Source organism: Neofelis nebulosa, chromosome 2, assembly GCF_028018385.1.
Source record: "Neofelis nebulosa isolate mNeoNeb1 chromosome 2, mNeoNeb1.pri, whole genome shotgun sequence".
NCBI classification, from domain to species: Eukaryota; Metazoa; Chordata; class Mammalia; order Carnivora; family Felidae; genus Neofelis; species Neofelis nebulosa.
This window is the reverse complement of record NC_080783.1, coordinates 61,961,533-61,972,440: the sequence shown is the minus strand read 5'-3', so window position 1 is coordinate 61,972,440 and position 10,908 is coordinate 61,961,533. Positions and strand designations below refer to the sequence as shown.

At 38.4% G+C, this 10,908-nt stretch overlaps 1 non-coding gene across 1 annotated transcript; it reads left to right on the top strand.

Annotated features, from left to right (window-relative positions):
• Positions 1–5,650: 5,650 nt before the first annotated feature.
• Positions 5,651–5,758, top strand: LOC131505823 (U6 spliceosomal RNA). Its single transcript, XR_009258592.1, has one exon. It is a non-coding gene; the product is annotated as a U6 spliceosomal RNA (small nuclear RNA).
• The last annotated feature ends 5,150 nt before the right edge of the window (positions 5,759–10,908 follow it).

The window sequence follows — 10,908 nt, the reverse complement described above, 5'->3', positions numbered from 1 at the left end:
TCTGGTGAACTGGAAAATAGATTTAACACCTGGAACTCTCCACACTGTCCCTCAGCCCTTGCATAAGCCACTTCTCATCCTTTACCTGTTGCAAAGAGCCAGGCAACTTACTCTACTACCAATTCAACTGTCTACAAGTGGAGATTGTGAAACGTTTACGAGCGCAAAGCATGGCTGCTGTGTATGGGATTTTTCTCTGCTACGTTTTCCCCTTGGAAAGTTTAAAATTTAACTTTTCTGATCGGGAAAAGTTTTATGGTAAGGGATAGTGTTATGGTAAGGAAAAAGAGAGTGAATGTTAACGAGCAACATTTTTATCAGTTCTCTCAGGCTTTACCCAAACTATTCAACTATCTTATTTCTAAGAAGAATTCTACAAATCCTTTTCAGATGGAAATCCTTTGGACAGGTGCCTTATAGACCAACCTTGAGAACAATTTAATGTGACTGGGCTTTTATTGTTTTCAGTTCCTTCAAAGAAAGACAAATATTTACTACATCTGATACCTTGTCTCTAGTCAACTGATTTTCTAAAAAGACAAGGTCTTTTTGAGCACTTTATTTTCTCCTAAGTACTCTGAAAAGTATTCTGTTTTGCAGTGCTCTTCATAATGTTCCATCTGTTCTGATTTTTCAGAAGCTTTTTTTTTTTTTAAATCTCCTCAGAAAATTCAATGAAAAAAGGTAAAGGCTTTACTGCCAGTAAATTTTTGTTTCTCTTCTTTCTGGGAAAGAGCCAGTGTGAGTTTAAAAATAGACCTGAGAAATGTCTACAGCTTGAGATTCATTCAATCCACTAATATTTGCTCTAGAATAATAAGGATATTTGATACATCTGAACTAAAATGATCCCCATATTTGTCACCTTTCCATTTCGCATCAGATAAAACACCATAGCAGCCTTCTGTCAAAGCAAATTCCATTATGTTAACCACCCCCTCTCTCTTATTTTTAATTTATCCTGAAAAATGTGAAGCTGGTAGTTTAGGTCATTCTAAGCACCCTATGTTAAACATTTGCCCATTGATGCTGTTTATTATTAATTTCCAATAGCAGTTACTGTGGTCCTAATATCAGATACCCACTAGGATAAAAATATTGGGGCAATAAAAAGAATAACTTAATTTTAAAGTTTTTTTTTAATCAGCAGTATTGAGCAATAATTTACTACAGTAAAATTCACAAAAGTTGAGTGTACAATTAATGAATTCTCATAAGTGCATATATTTGTTTAACAACCCTCACAGTTATGGTATAGAACATTTCTGTCAAACCTAAAAGATTCCCTTCTGCCCCTTTGCAATTCTCTTCCTATCTTTGGCACCAAGGAACCACTAATCTGCTTTCAGTAACTCTAGCTTTGACTTTTCCAGTATGTTACATAAACGAAATCACACAGTGTGTGGTCTTTCATGTCTGTCTTCTTTTACTTAGCATAACACTTTTGGATTCATCCATGGTGTTGTGTATATGAATAGTATGTTCCTTTTTATTGCTGAGTAGTATTCCACTGTATGGACATGGCAGACATTGTCTATTCAGTCATCAGTTGGTGAACATTCAGGTGATTCCAGTTTTTGACGATTATAAATAAAGTTGTTAGGAATATTCAAGTACGAGTGAAGTATATTTTCATTTCTCTTGAGTGACTGTCTACGAGTGAGACTGCTGGATCGTATGGTAAGTGCACGTTTCATTTTATAAGAAATAGCCACATTGTTTTCTATAATGGATGCACAATTTTGCATTCCCACTGGCAATGTACAAACATTGTGTCTGTTCCACATTCTTGCCAACACTTGGTATTGTCAGTGTTTTGGAATTTTAGCCATTTTACTGCCTGTGTAGTGGTATTTTATTGCCATTTTAATTTGCACTTCCCTAATGACTAATGATATTAAACATCTTTTTATGCACTTGCTATGTTCTTCTTTGGTGACATGTCCTCAAATCTTTTGCCTTTATTTTATGTATTTTTAAAAAGATTTTTTTTAACATTTATTCATTTTTGAGACAGAGAGAGACAGAGCATGAACGGGGGAAGGTCAGAGAGAGAGGGAGACACAGAATCTGAAACAGGCTTCAGGCTCTGGGCTGTCAGCACAGAGCCCGACGCGGGGCTCGAACTCACAGACCGCTAGATCATGACCTGAGCCGAAGTCAGACGCCCAACCGACTGAGCCACCCAGGTGCCCCGTATTTTATATATTTTTTAAAAACATCTATTTATTTATTTTCAGAGAGAGGGAGTAGGGTACAGCTCAGAGCATCAGCACAGAGCCTGACGTGGGGCTCAATCTCACAAATTATGAGATCATGACCTGAGCTGAAACCAAGAGTCAGAAGCTCAACCAGCTGAGCCACCCAGGTGCCCCTCAAATCTTTTGTCTTAAAAAATAAATCAGGTTATCCCCTTGGTACTGAGGTTTAAGAGTTCTTTGTTTTGGATATAAGAGCTTTATCAGATTTGTGTTTTAGAAATACTTTCTTCCAAAAGAATGATGTAGGTTAGCCAAAAACCAGAGGATTTCTGATAAGTTGGTAAACCTAAAATTGCAGCTACTTGGGGCGCCTGGGTGACTACTTGGTTAAGCATTTGACTTCGTTTCAGGTCAGATCATGATCTCAAGGTTTGTGGGTTTGAGCCCTGCATTGGGCTCCATGCTGACAATGTGGAGCCTACTTGGGATTCTCCCTCTTCCTCTCTCTGACACCCACCCCTCCACACTCGTGCTTGCACTCTCTCTCTCTCAAAATAAATAAATAAAATTGTGGCTTCTTGAATTTCTAATGTCAAATTAGGGTTCTATATATTAATACACTGATACTTTGATGTAGACTTAGGAACAATGTCGAAAGACCTCTATAAAAAGATGATTTGGATGCTTTGCCCTTGAAGCAGTTCATCTATGCATACAAAATCAGTTCTAAAGGAGCTGTAGGTAAATTCCCATATAAAATGCTTCCAGACTGAAGTAAATATTCCCCACAGTGGGGATGGATTTAAATTATGGCAGCTCTAATGCTTACAGGAAAAGCAGAGTATACTCTAGGAAGGGAGGGAGATAAAGGACACTTAGGTAGGCAAGCTCCTGTGTGTCCTCTTCTGGTTTTTCTCTTACTCTCCTTAAAATACATTTTTTCTCTTTTTCTTGGTAGCTTTTAAGTTTTACATAATTTCAAACTTACAGAAAAGCTGAAAGAAAAATACAAGGAACTCCTAAATACTCTTTATTTAAATTCACCAATGTTTACATTTTACCCTAACTTAAATGCATTTTACATTTAATTTTTTAAATATTTCATAGAGAAATTATGGTCTAGTTCTTTTTTTAGTGTTAATTTATCTATTTTTGAAAGAGAGAGAGAGAAAACATGCATATGTGGGGGAGGAGCAGAGAGAGAGGGAGACAGAGACAGAGATTCCTTGCTGTCAGCACAGAGACTGACTCAGGGCTTGAACTCATGAACCGTGAGATTATGATCTGAGCCAAAATCAAGACTTGGACACTTAACCAACTGAGCCACACAGGTGCCCCAAGGCCTAGTTCTTTTTGAAGTTTTTATTTCCATTCGTCTCTAGCCTAAGTGGTAGAAAAAGTAGCAATTAACACCCTAATTTTTTTTTTTAATTTTTTTTTCAACGTTTTTAATTTATTTTTGGGACAGAGAGAGACAGAGCATGAACGGGAGAGGGGCAGAGAGAGAGAGAGACACAGAATCGGAAACAGGCTCCAGGCTCCGAGCCATCAGCCCAGAGCCTGACGCGGGGCTCGAACTCACAGACCGCGAGATCGTGACCTGGCTGAAGTCGGACGCTTAACCGACTGCGCCACCCAGGCGCCCCAATTAACACCCTAATTAAAATCCTGAAAGACAGAGACACAAAGAATCCTGTCACAGAACGCTGGAGACCCAGCACTATCCATAGCCACCGTCATGAAGCCAACCACCATTCAGCCGTGTAGTCTAGCTTTGCAGCCCGTTTCCTGACCTCTTCCTGGTATGGTTGGCTCCTACTACAGGCCATTGTACTTGACTTTTAGTTTTGATGACTGATATTGCTTTTAACAACCTAATCTTTGGTGTGTTCTCAACCATTGGTAATTCTGGGAAACGGCCAACCCAGTTGAGCTCACCAGGGACCTTAACCTGGTACCCTGCTTTGCCTAAGCCCTAGCAGCAGGCAACTTAGCAAGCAGCAGTATTTGCAAGTAGGCACAACTAGTGATACTAGGTATCCCAGCACTGAGAACCAGAGAACCAAGACATACGAGTGCTGAAAGGACCTTGAAATCATTCAATACAAACTTTCATCTTCAGATGAGGACACTGAGACCCCAAGAGATTTAATACTTTATCCAAGGTCACAAGTAAGTTGGTAGCCAAGGCATGACTAAAATTCTAGTTTCGTGCTTTTTCTACAATATAATGCTGCCTCTAATAGTTATTACTACTAATAATTAATTTTCAGCTGAAAAACTCATGTGTTCACTCATGCAGTTAACATATATCTATTGAGCATTTACAAAGTTCGACGTACAAGGTATACAAGATATTTAATCTGCCTTCCCAGATCTTACTTTCTGGCAGAGAAATAGATGATTAAAAAGTGATTATGCACAGCAGAAAACAGTAGAGAAGTTCCTCAAAAAATTCAAAGAAGTTCCACTTCTGGAACTGAAAGCGGGGACTCGAACAGATACCTTTATACAGTATTAGTTCAAACTGCCATAAAAAATACCACAGACTGGGTGCCTTACACAACATAAATTTATTTTCTCACAGTTTTGGAGAAGTCCAAGCCCAATGTGGTATCAGGGTGTGTTTCTGATGAGGTCTGTCTTCCTAGCTTGCAGACAGCTGCCTTCTTGTGTCCTCACCTAGCCTCTTCTCTGTGCATGCAGACAAATCAATCTCTGGTGTCTTTCCTCTTCTCTTAAGGACATCAGTCGTATCAGATTAGGGTCCCACACTTATGATGTCATTTAACTTTAATTACCTCACTAAAGGCCTTATCTCTAAATATAGTCATAATGCGGGCTAGAGCTTTAACATGAATTTTATGGAGACACAATTTAGTCCATAACATATACCAATATTCAGAGCAGCACTAATCATAGACAAAAGGTGGAAACATCTAAATGTCCAGTGATAGGTGAAGGGATAATCAAAATGTGATATATACCTACAATGGAATATTATTCAGCCTTCAAGAAGACATATTCTGACACATGCTACAACACGGATGAGGCTTAAGGCTATGACGCTAAGTGAAATAAGTCAGACACAATAGGATACATATATGATTCTACATACATGAGGTACCTAGAATAGTCAAATTCATGGAGACAGAGAGCAGAACAGTAGTTTTCAAAGACTGAGGAGAAGGGGAAATGGGAGTTATTGTTTGATGGGTACTGGATTTCAGTTTGGGATGATGGAAAAGTTGTGGAGGAGGATGATGGTGATGGTGGCACAACAATGTAGATTTACTTAATGCCACTGAACTGTACAATTGAAACAGTTAAATGTAAGTTTTGTGATATGCCTATTTTACTATGATAAAACAAAAATGTAATTTTGACTTCAGTATGTGGCCATAATACTGAGAAACTGGATTTACTCTCCACTTAAAATTGAGAAGCAAGTGTTTGCTTCAGCAGCACATACACAAAAATTGGAATGATACAGAGAAGATTAGCATGGCCACTTTTGCAGGGATGACACCCAAATTCACGAAGCATTCCATTAAAAAGAAAAATTAAGGGGCACCTGTGTGGCTCAGTCAGTTGAGCATCCAACTCTTGGTTTTGGCTCAGGTCATGATCCCGGGGTCATGGGATCCAGTCCTATCTCAGGTTCCATGCTGAGCATGGAGTCTGCTTGGAATTCTTTCTCTCTCTCCCTCCTCCCTCTGCCCCTTCCCCTGCCCACCCCTCCTCTTTTTCTCTCTAAAATAAAATTAAGAAACAAGACAAAATATGAAGCAATGGTTTTTAGATACTGGACACTCAAAACCTAGGACAATAATCCCTCAGAGAAAAGAAATAGATGAGGTGGCCCTACGATAGCTAGTTTAATGCCTACAGAGTTTCCAGGCTATAGCACAGGGAGGAAAATCCCAAACAGAGCCCAGAAATCTCCCTGAGTTGAGTAGCCAGGGTTGTGGATTTGGAGGAACCAAGGTATACAGAATTCACAGGGTAGGGCCAGAGAAGAGAGAGCTGCACAGAGAGAGAGAGCAAGGGCTTCAGAAAACTGTGGTTCCTTTTTAGTCTTCAGGCAAGAACTAACTGGACATGTGAATGAAGAATGTACCCAAATAAGGGAAAAGACCCACTGGAAAGGAGCACACAGACAATCATCAGACTTCACACACGGCCTGGAATAATTTATGTTCCCAGCACCCTGAGTGGACCCTGAGTGGACAAATCTTGTGCTACACTGGTCATCGAGAAGAATGCTCATAAGTGTATTGGTATTTGTATGGCCAAACTCAAAACCCTAATCTAATCATTTAAAAAATCAGGAAATCTAATAAAGGAGCATCCTGTTATAACCTAACCAGTGTCTCTGAAAACCTCAAAGGTCATCAAAAACAAGGAAATTCTAAAAAACTGTCAGCCAAGAGGAGCCTAAGGAGACATGACAAATAAATTTAATTTGATATACTAGGAGGATCCTGAAAAAAAAGTATGTTATGGGAAGGTTAAAGGAATCTGAATAAACTTTAGCTGATAATAATATATCAATATTGTATCAATATTGGTTCATTAATTATAACAAAAATACCATACTAATGTAAGATGTTTATAATAGGGGAAACTGGATGTCAGGTGGGAGTGAGTGCCATGGTTAATATGAGAACTTTTTATACTGTTATATCAGTCTTCTATAGTTATAACAAAATACCATAGATTGGGGGCTTAAACCACAGAAACTTATTTTCTCACAGCTCTGGAGGCAGGAAGTCTAAGATCATGGTGCCTTCAGGGTTGGTTTCTAGTGAGATCTCTTTTTGGCTTGTAGACAGTTGCCTTCTTACTGTGTCCTCACTTGGACTTTCCTCTGTGCATGCATGTGGAGAGAGATTGATCTCTGGTGTCTCTTCCTCTTCCTACAAGGACACATGCTATGGCCTCACCCTTACGACATCACTTAACCTTAACTATCTTCCTAAATGCCCTATTTCCAAATACAGTCACATCGGAGTTAGAGCTTCATATGAATTTTGAAGGGACAATTCAGGCCATAACAGAAGAAAGAGATGGGTGGGGTGCCTGGGTGGCTCAGTTGGTTAAGTGTCTGACTATTGATTTTGACTCAGGTCATGATTTCACGGTTCATGAGATCCAGCCCCACATTGGGCTCTGTGCTGACAGCACGGATCCTGCTTGAGATTCTCTTTCTTCCTCTTTATCTGCCCCTCCCCGACTTGTGCTCTCTTCTCTCTCTCTCTCTCTCTCTCTCTCTCAAAATAAATAAATAAACTTAAAAAAAAGAGACAGAGAAAAAGAGATGGGAGTACAAGACATTTTGAAGAAATAATGGCTGAAAAATTTCCAAATTTAATGAAAATCCTAAACCCATAGATCTAAGAAGCTCAACAAACCCAAGTGTAAGAAACAAGAGAGAAGTACACCAAAGTACACATCCGAATCAACCTGTTCAAAACCAGCAAAAAGAGAAAAATCTTAGAAACTGCCAGAAAAACAAAGATAAGAATGACAGTAAACCAGTAAAGTTCTTGTCTGAAAAAATGCAAACAAGAAGACAATGAAGCAACATGTTTAAAGTACTGACAGAGGGGCTCCTGGGTGGCTCAGTCCATTAAGCATAGGACTTTTGATTTTGGCTCAGGTCATGATCTCACAGTTTGTGAAATCGAGCCCTGAGTCAGGCTCTGTGCTGACAGCATGGAGCCTGCTTGGGATTCTCTCTCTCTCCCTCTCTCTCTGCCCTTCCTTCCCTTGCATGCACATGCACCCTCTCTTTCTCTCTCAAAATAAATAAATTTATTTAAAAAAGTACTGAAAGAAAACAAAAAACGACCAAAAAGCAAACAAAAAAACCCTGTCATCCTAGAATTTTATACCCAGTGAAAACATCTTTCAAAGCTAAAGGACAAATAAAGATTTCTTCAGGTATACAAAAGCTGAAAAGATTTGCACCAGTGGATCTGTACTACAAGAAATGCTAAAGGACATTCAGGAAGAAGGAAAATTATACCGGTTGAAAATCAGGATTGCACAAAGGAAACAAGACCACCAGTAATGGTAACTCTATGGGAGGATATAAAAGACTGTTTCTGGCTGTTCTTTTTAAACATCTCTTTAAAATACAATTGATTATTTAAAGTAAACATAACAGGTTATGGTAAATAATTACAATAAAAGTGAGTTCAGAGTGATGCTATGGGAATGACCTGAAGCTATGAAATAGCAAGAGATATAGGAATTTTAAATAAATCTGCTCACTTATTCCGTCAGCTTACCAAAAAAGCCATTTCTAAGCTCTTTCAGCATGAGTTTTATCACAAAGTAAGATGATTACATTTCATCTGATCTTTTTACCACTTCATACCCTTAGTGATCCCTAGGCTCACAGTTCCTCTGGGAATAAAGTCTCTTTTAATAAATAAAAAATAAAGTGTCCTCCCTTTTAATAAAGTCTGTGTGGGAAAACTGGGGCAGCTCAGAGTCCTTTCTTCATTGATTTCAACTCAGTCATTTAAAAACTAAACGTAGGCTTAGTTTCTAGTACAAACGTTCTTTCTTTCTTTCTTTCTTTCTTTCTTTCTTTCTTTCTTTCTTTCTTTCTTTCTTTCTTTCTTTCTTCCTTGAATAAATTAAGAAAGGGAGGTAGAAGTATCTCTTTAAAAAACTAGAGGCAGACATTTGATCGGGGGATTGTACATGGCACAGCTAACTGCACTCTTTTTCAAGCAACTTGAGGCAATGGAGAGATGGAGGGGAAAATTGGACACAATATTCTGGGTTAAAGATAGGATAGAGGAAGGGTGCCTGGGTGGCTCAGTTGTTAAGCATCTGACTTTGGCTCAGGTCATGATGTCACGGTTTGTGAGTTTGAGACCCATATTGGATAAGCTCGAGCCCTGCTTGGGGTGAGCAGGAGCCCCACTAGGGGTGAGCATGAGTCCCATTTGGGGTAAGCTCAAGTCTCATTTGGGGTGAGCCCCACTTTTCTCTCTCTCTCTCTCTCCCTCTGCCCCTCCTGGGATTCTTTCTCTCTTTGCCCCTTGCTCACTTGTGCCCTCTCTTTCTCAAAAAGATAGAGAGAGGGTCTGGATTTGTAAAATGATCTGTATTTCCCTTATTCCCACATATGTCCTTATTGGAAGCACCACTTTGGATCACTTTTTTATAGCCTTATCTTTTTGTCTTTTTTCCAAGAATGTGGGTCTTACTTCCGCAAGCAGAAGGCAGACTCCTTGATGGTAGGGGCCCTACTCTAAACGTAGAGCACTCTAAAAGTACTCCTTCATGGTAGGTTTGGCAAAATGAAGAAGGAGAAAAAAAATGCTTCAAATTTATATAAAAATAAATGAGTTAAAAAGTGATTTTCTGTATGGATCAGCCCTCTGGGTTGGATGAGGTTTGAGAAGAAAGCAGTTACTATTTGGTAGCTGTTTGTTTTTTCCAGCTTTATTGAGGTATTATTCACAAATCAAATTGTAAGATATTTAAAGTGTACATCGTGATGACTTCATATATGTATACATTATGAAAAATGTAACATGCTACTTAATAAAATAAGCAGGTTGCAAGATAGTGTATAGTGCAGAAAGAGAAATATTCATCAAACCGAGTGGTGAGATTTTAGATCTTTTCTTCCTTGTTTACTCATGTGTACATTCTACTTTCTTCATAAGATATATGTTTTATTTACAAAACTAGGAAGAAATTACACAGAGTGTTTTTTTAATTGAATGAAATTCTGGACTCTTATTGAGAATTTGGATGCTCTCAATTCTCACCTGTTTTCAATGGTTCAAGGGCGTTCTTACCTGGGAGAAGTATGTGAGCACATTCCCTTCATTGGAAGATAAGCTGCTCATCCAATAGCCCAGGCAGCTCTTGAAAATGTGAGGCTAAGGAATCCTTAACAAACCAACAGAGAAGTCTCAGAGAAGTCCCAGGAACATTGGAAACAACCTAATGGTCCAGTGGTATGAGATTTTAAAAGTAAATCATGATACCTCCAGATAATTGGAATATTTGCAGGCATCTATGTTCCTAAGAACATTTAGTAACATGGGAAGATGCTCAAATTTTAACATTAAATTTAAAAATTTATATGCAGCATTATGCTATTTGAAATGAGTATTATATATGTAATTTAATTTCTTAAAGGAAATAGACCCAAATATTAATAAACCTTATCCCTGGGTGATAAAAATATGAATAATTTTGCCTTCTTTACTCCTCTGTTCTCAAAATTTTCTACCATGACTTACTTTTATAATTAGAACACATACAATGTTATTATTATAATTATTTTTAAAGAAGTTGGCTTATAGGGTTGGAGAGTGGTTCATTACATGGGCCTTGAAGCCCATCTATGAATGTAAGTCCTGGTTCTGCCAGGCAGGCAAGCCACTGTCCCTTTCTGTGCCTCAATTTCCTTACCTTAAAATAGATATGAAAGATAGCACCTACATTATAGGGTAATTGTAAGACTAAATTAGTTAACTCATAATAAAGTGCTTAACACAATGCCCGGTGTATAGTAAGCACCCTCAGATTAATCTGTTATTATTATTATTATTATTATTATTATTGCAGGTTAAAAGTTCTAGCCTCCTACCTATTTACCCGTTCAGTTGTTTCAATAAAGACTATTTTCTGAATATAATCACAGCCCTCCAAGACTCAGCAGGACCTG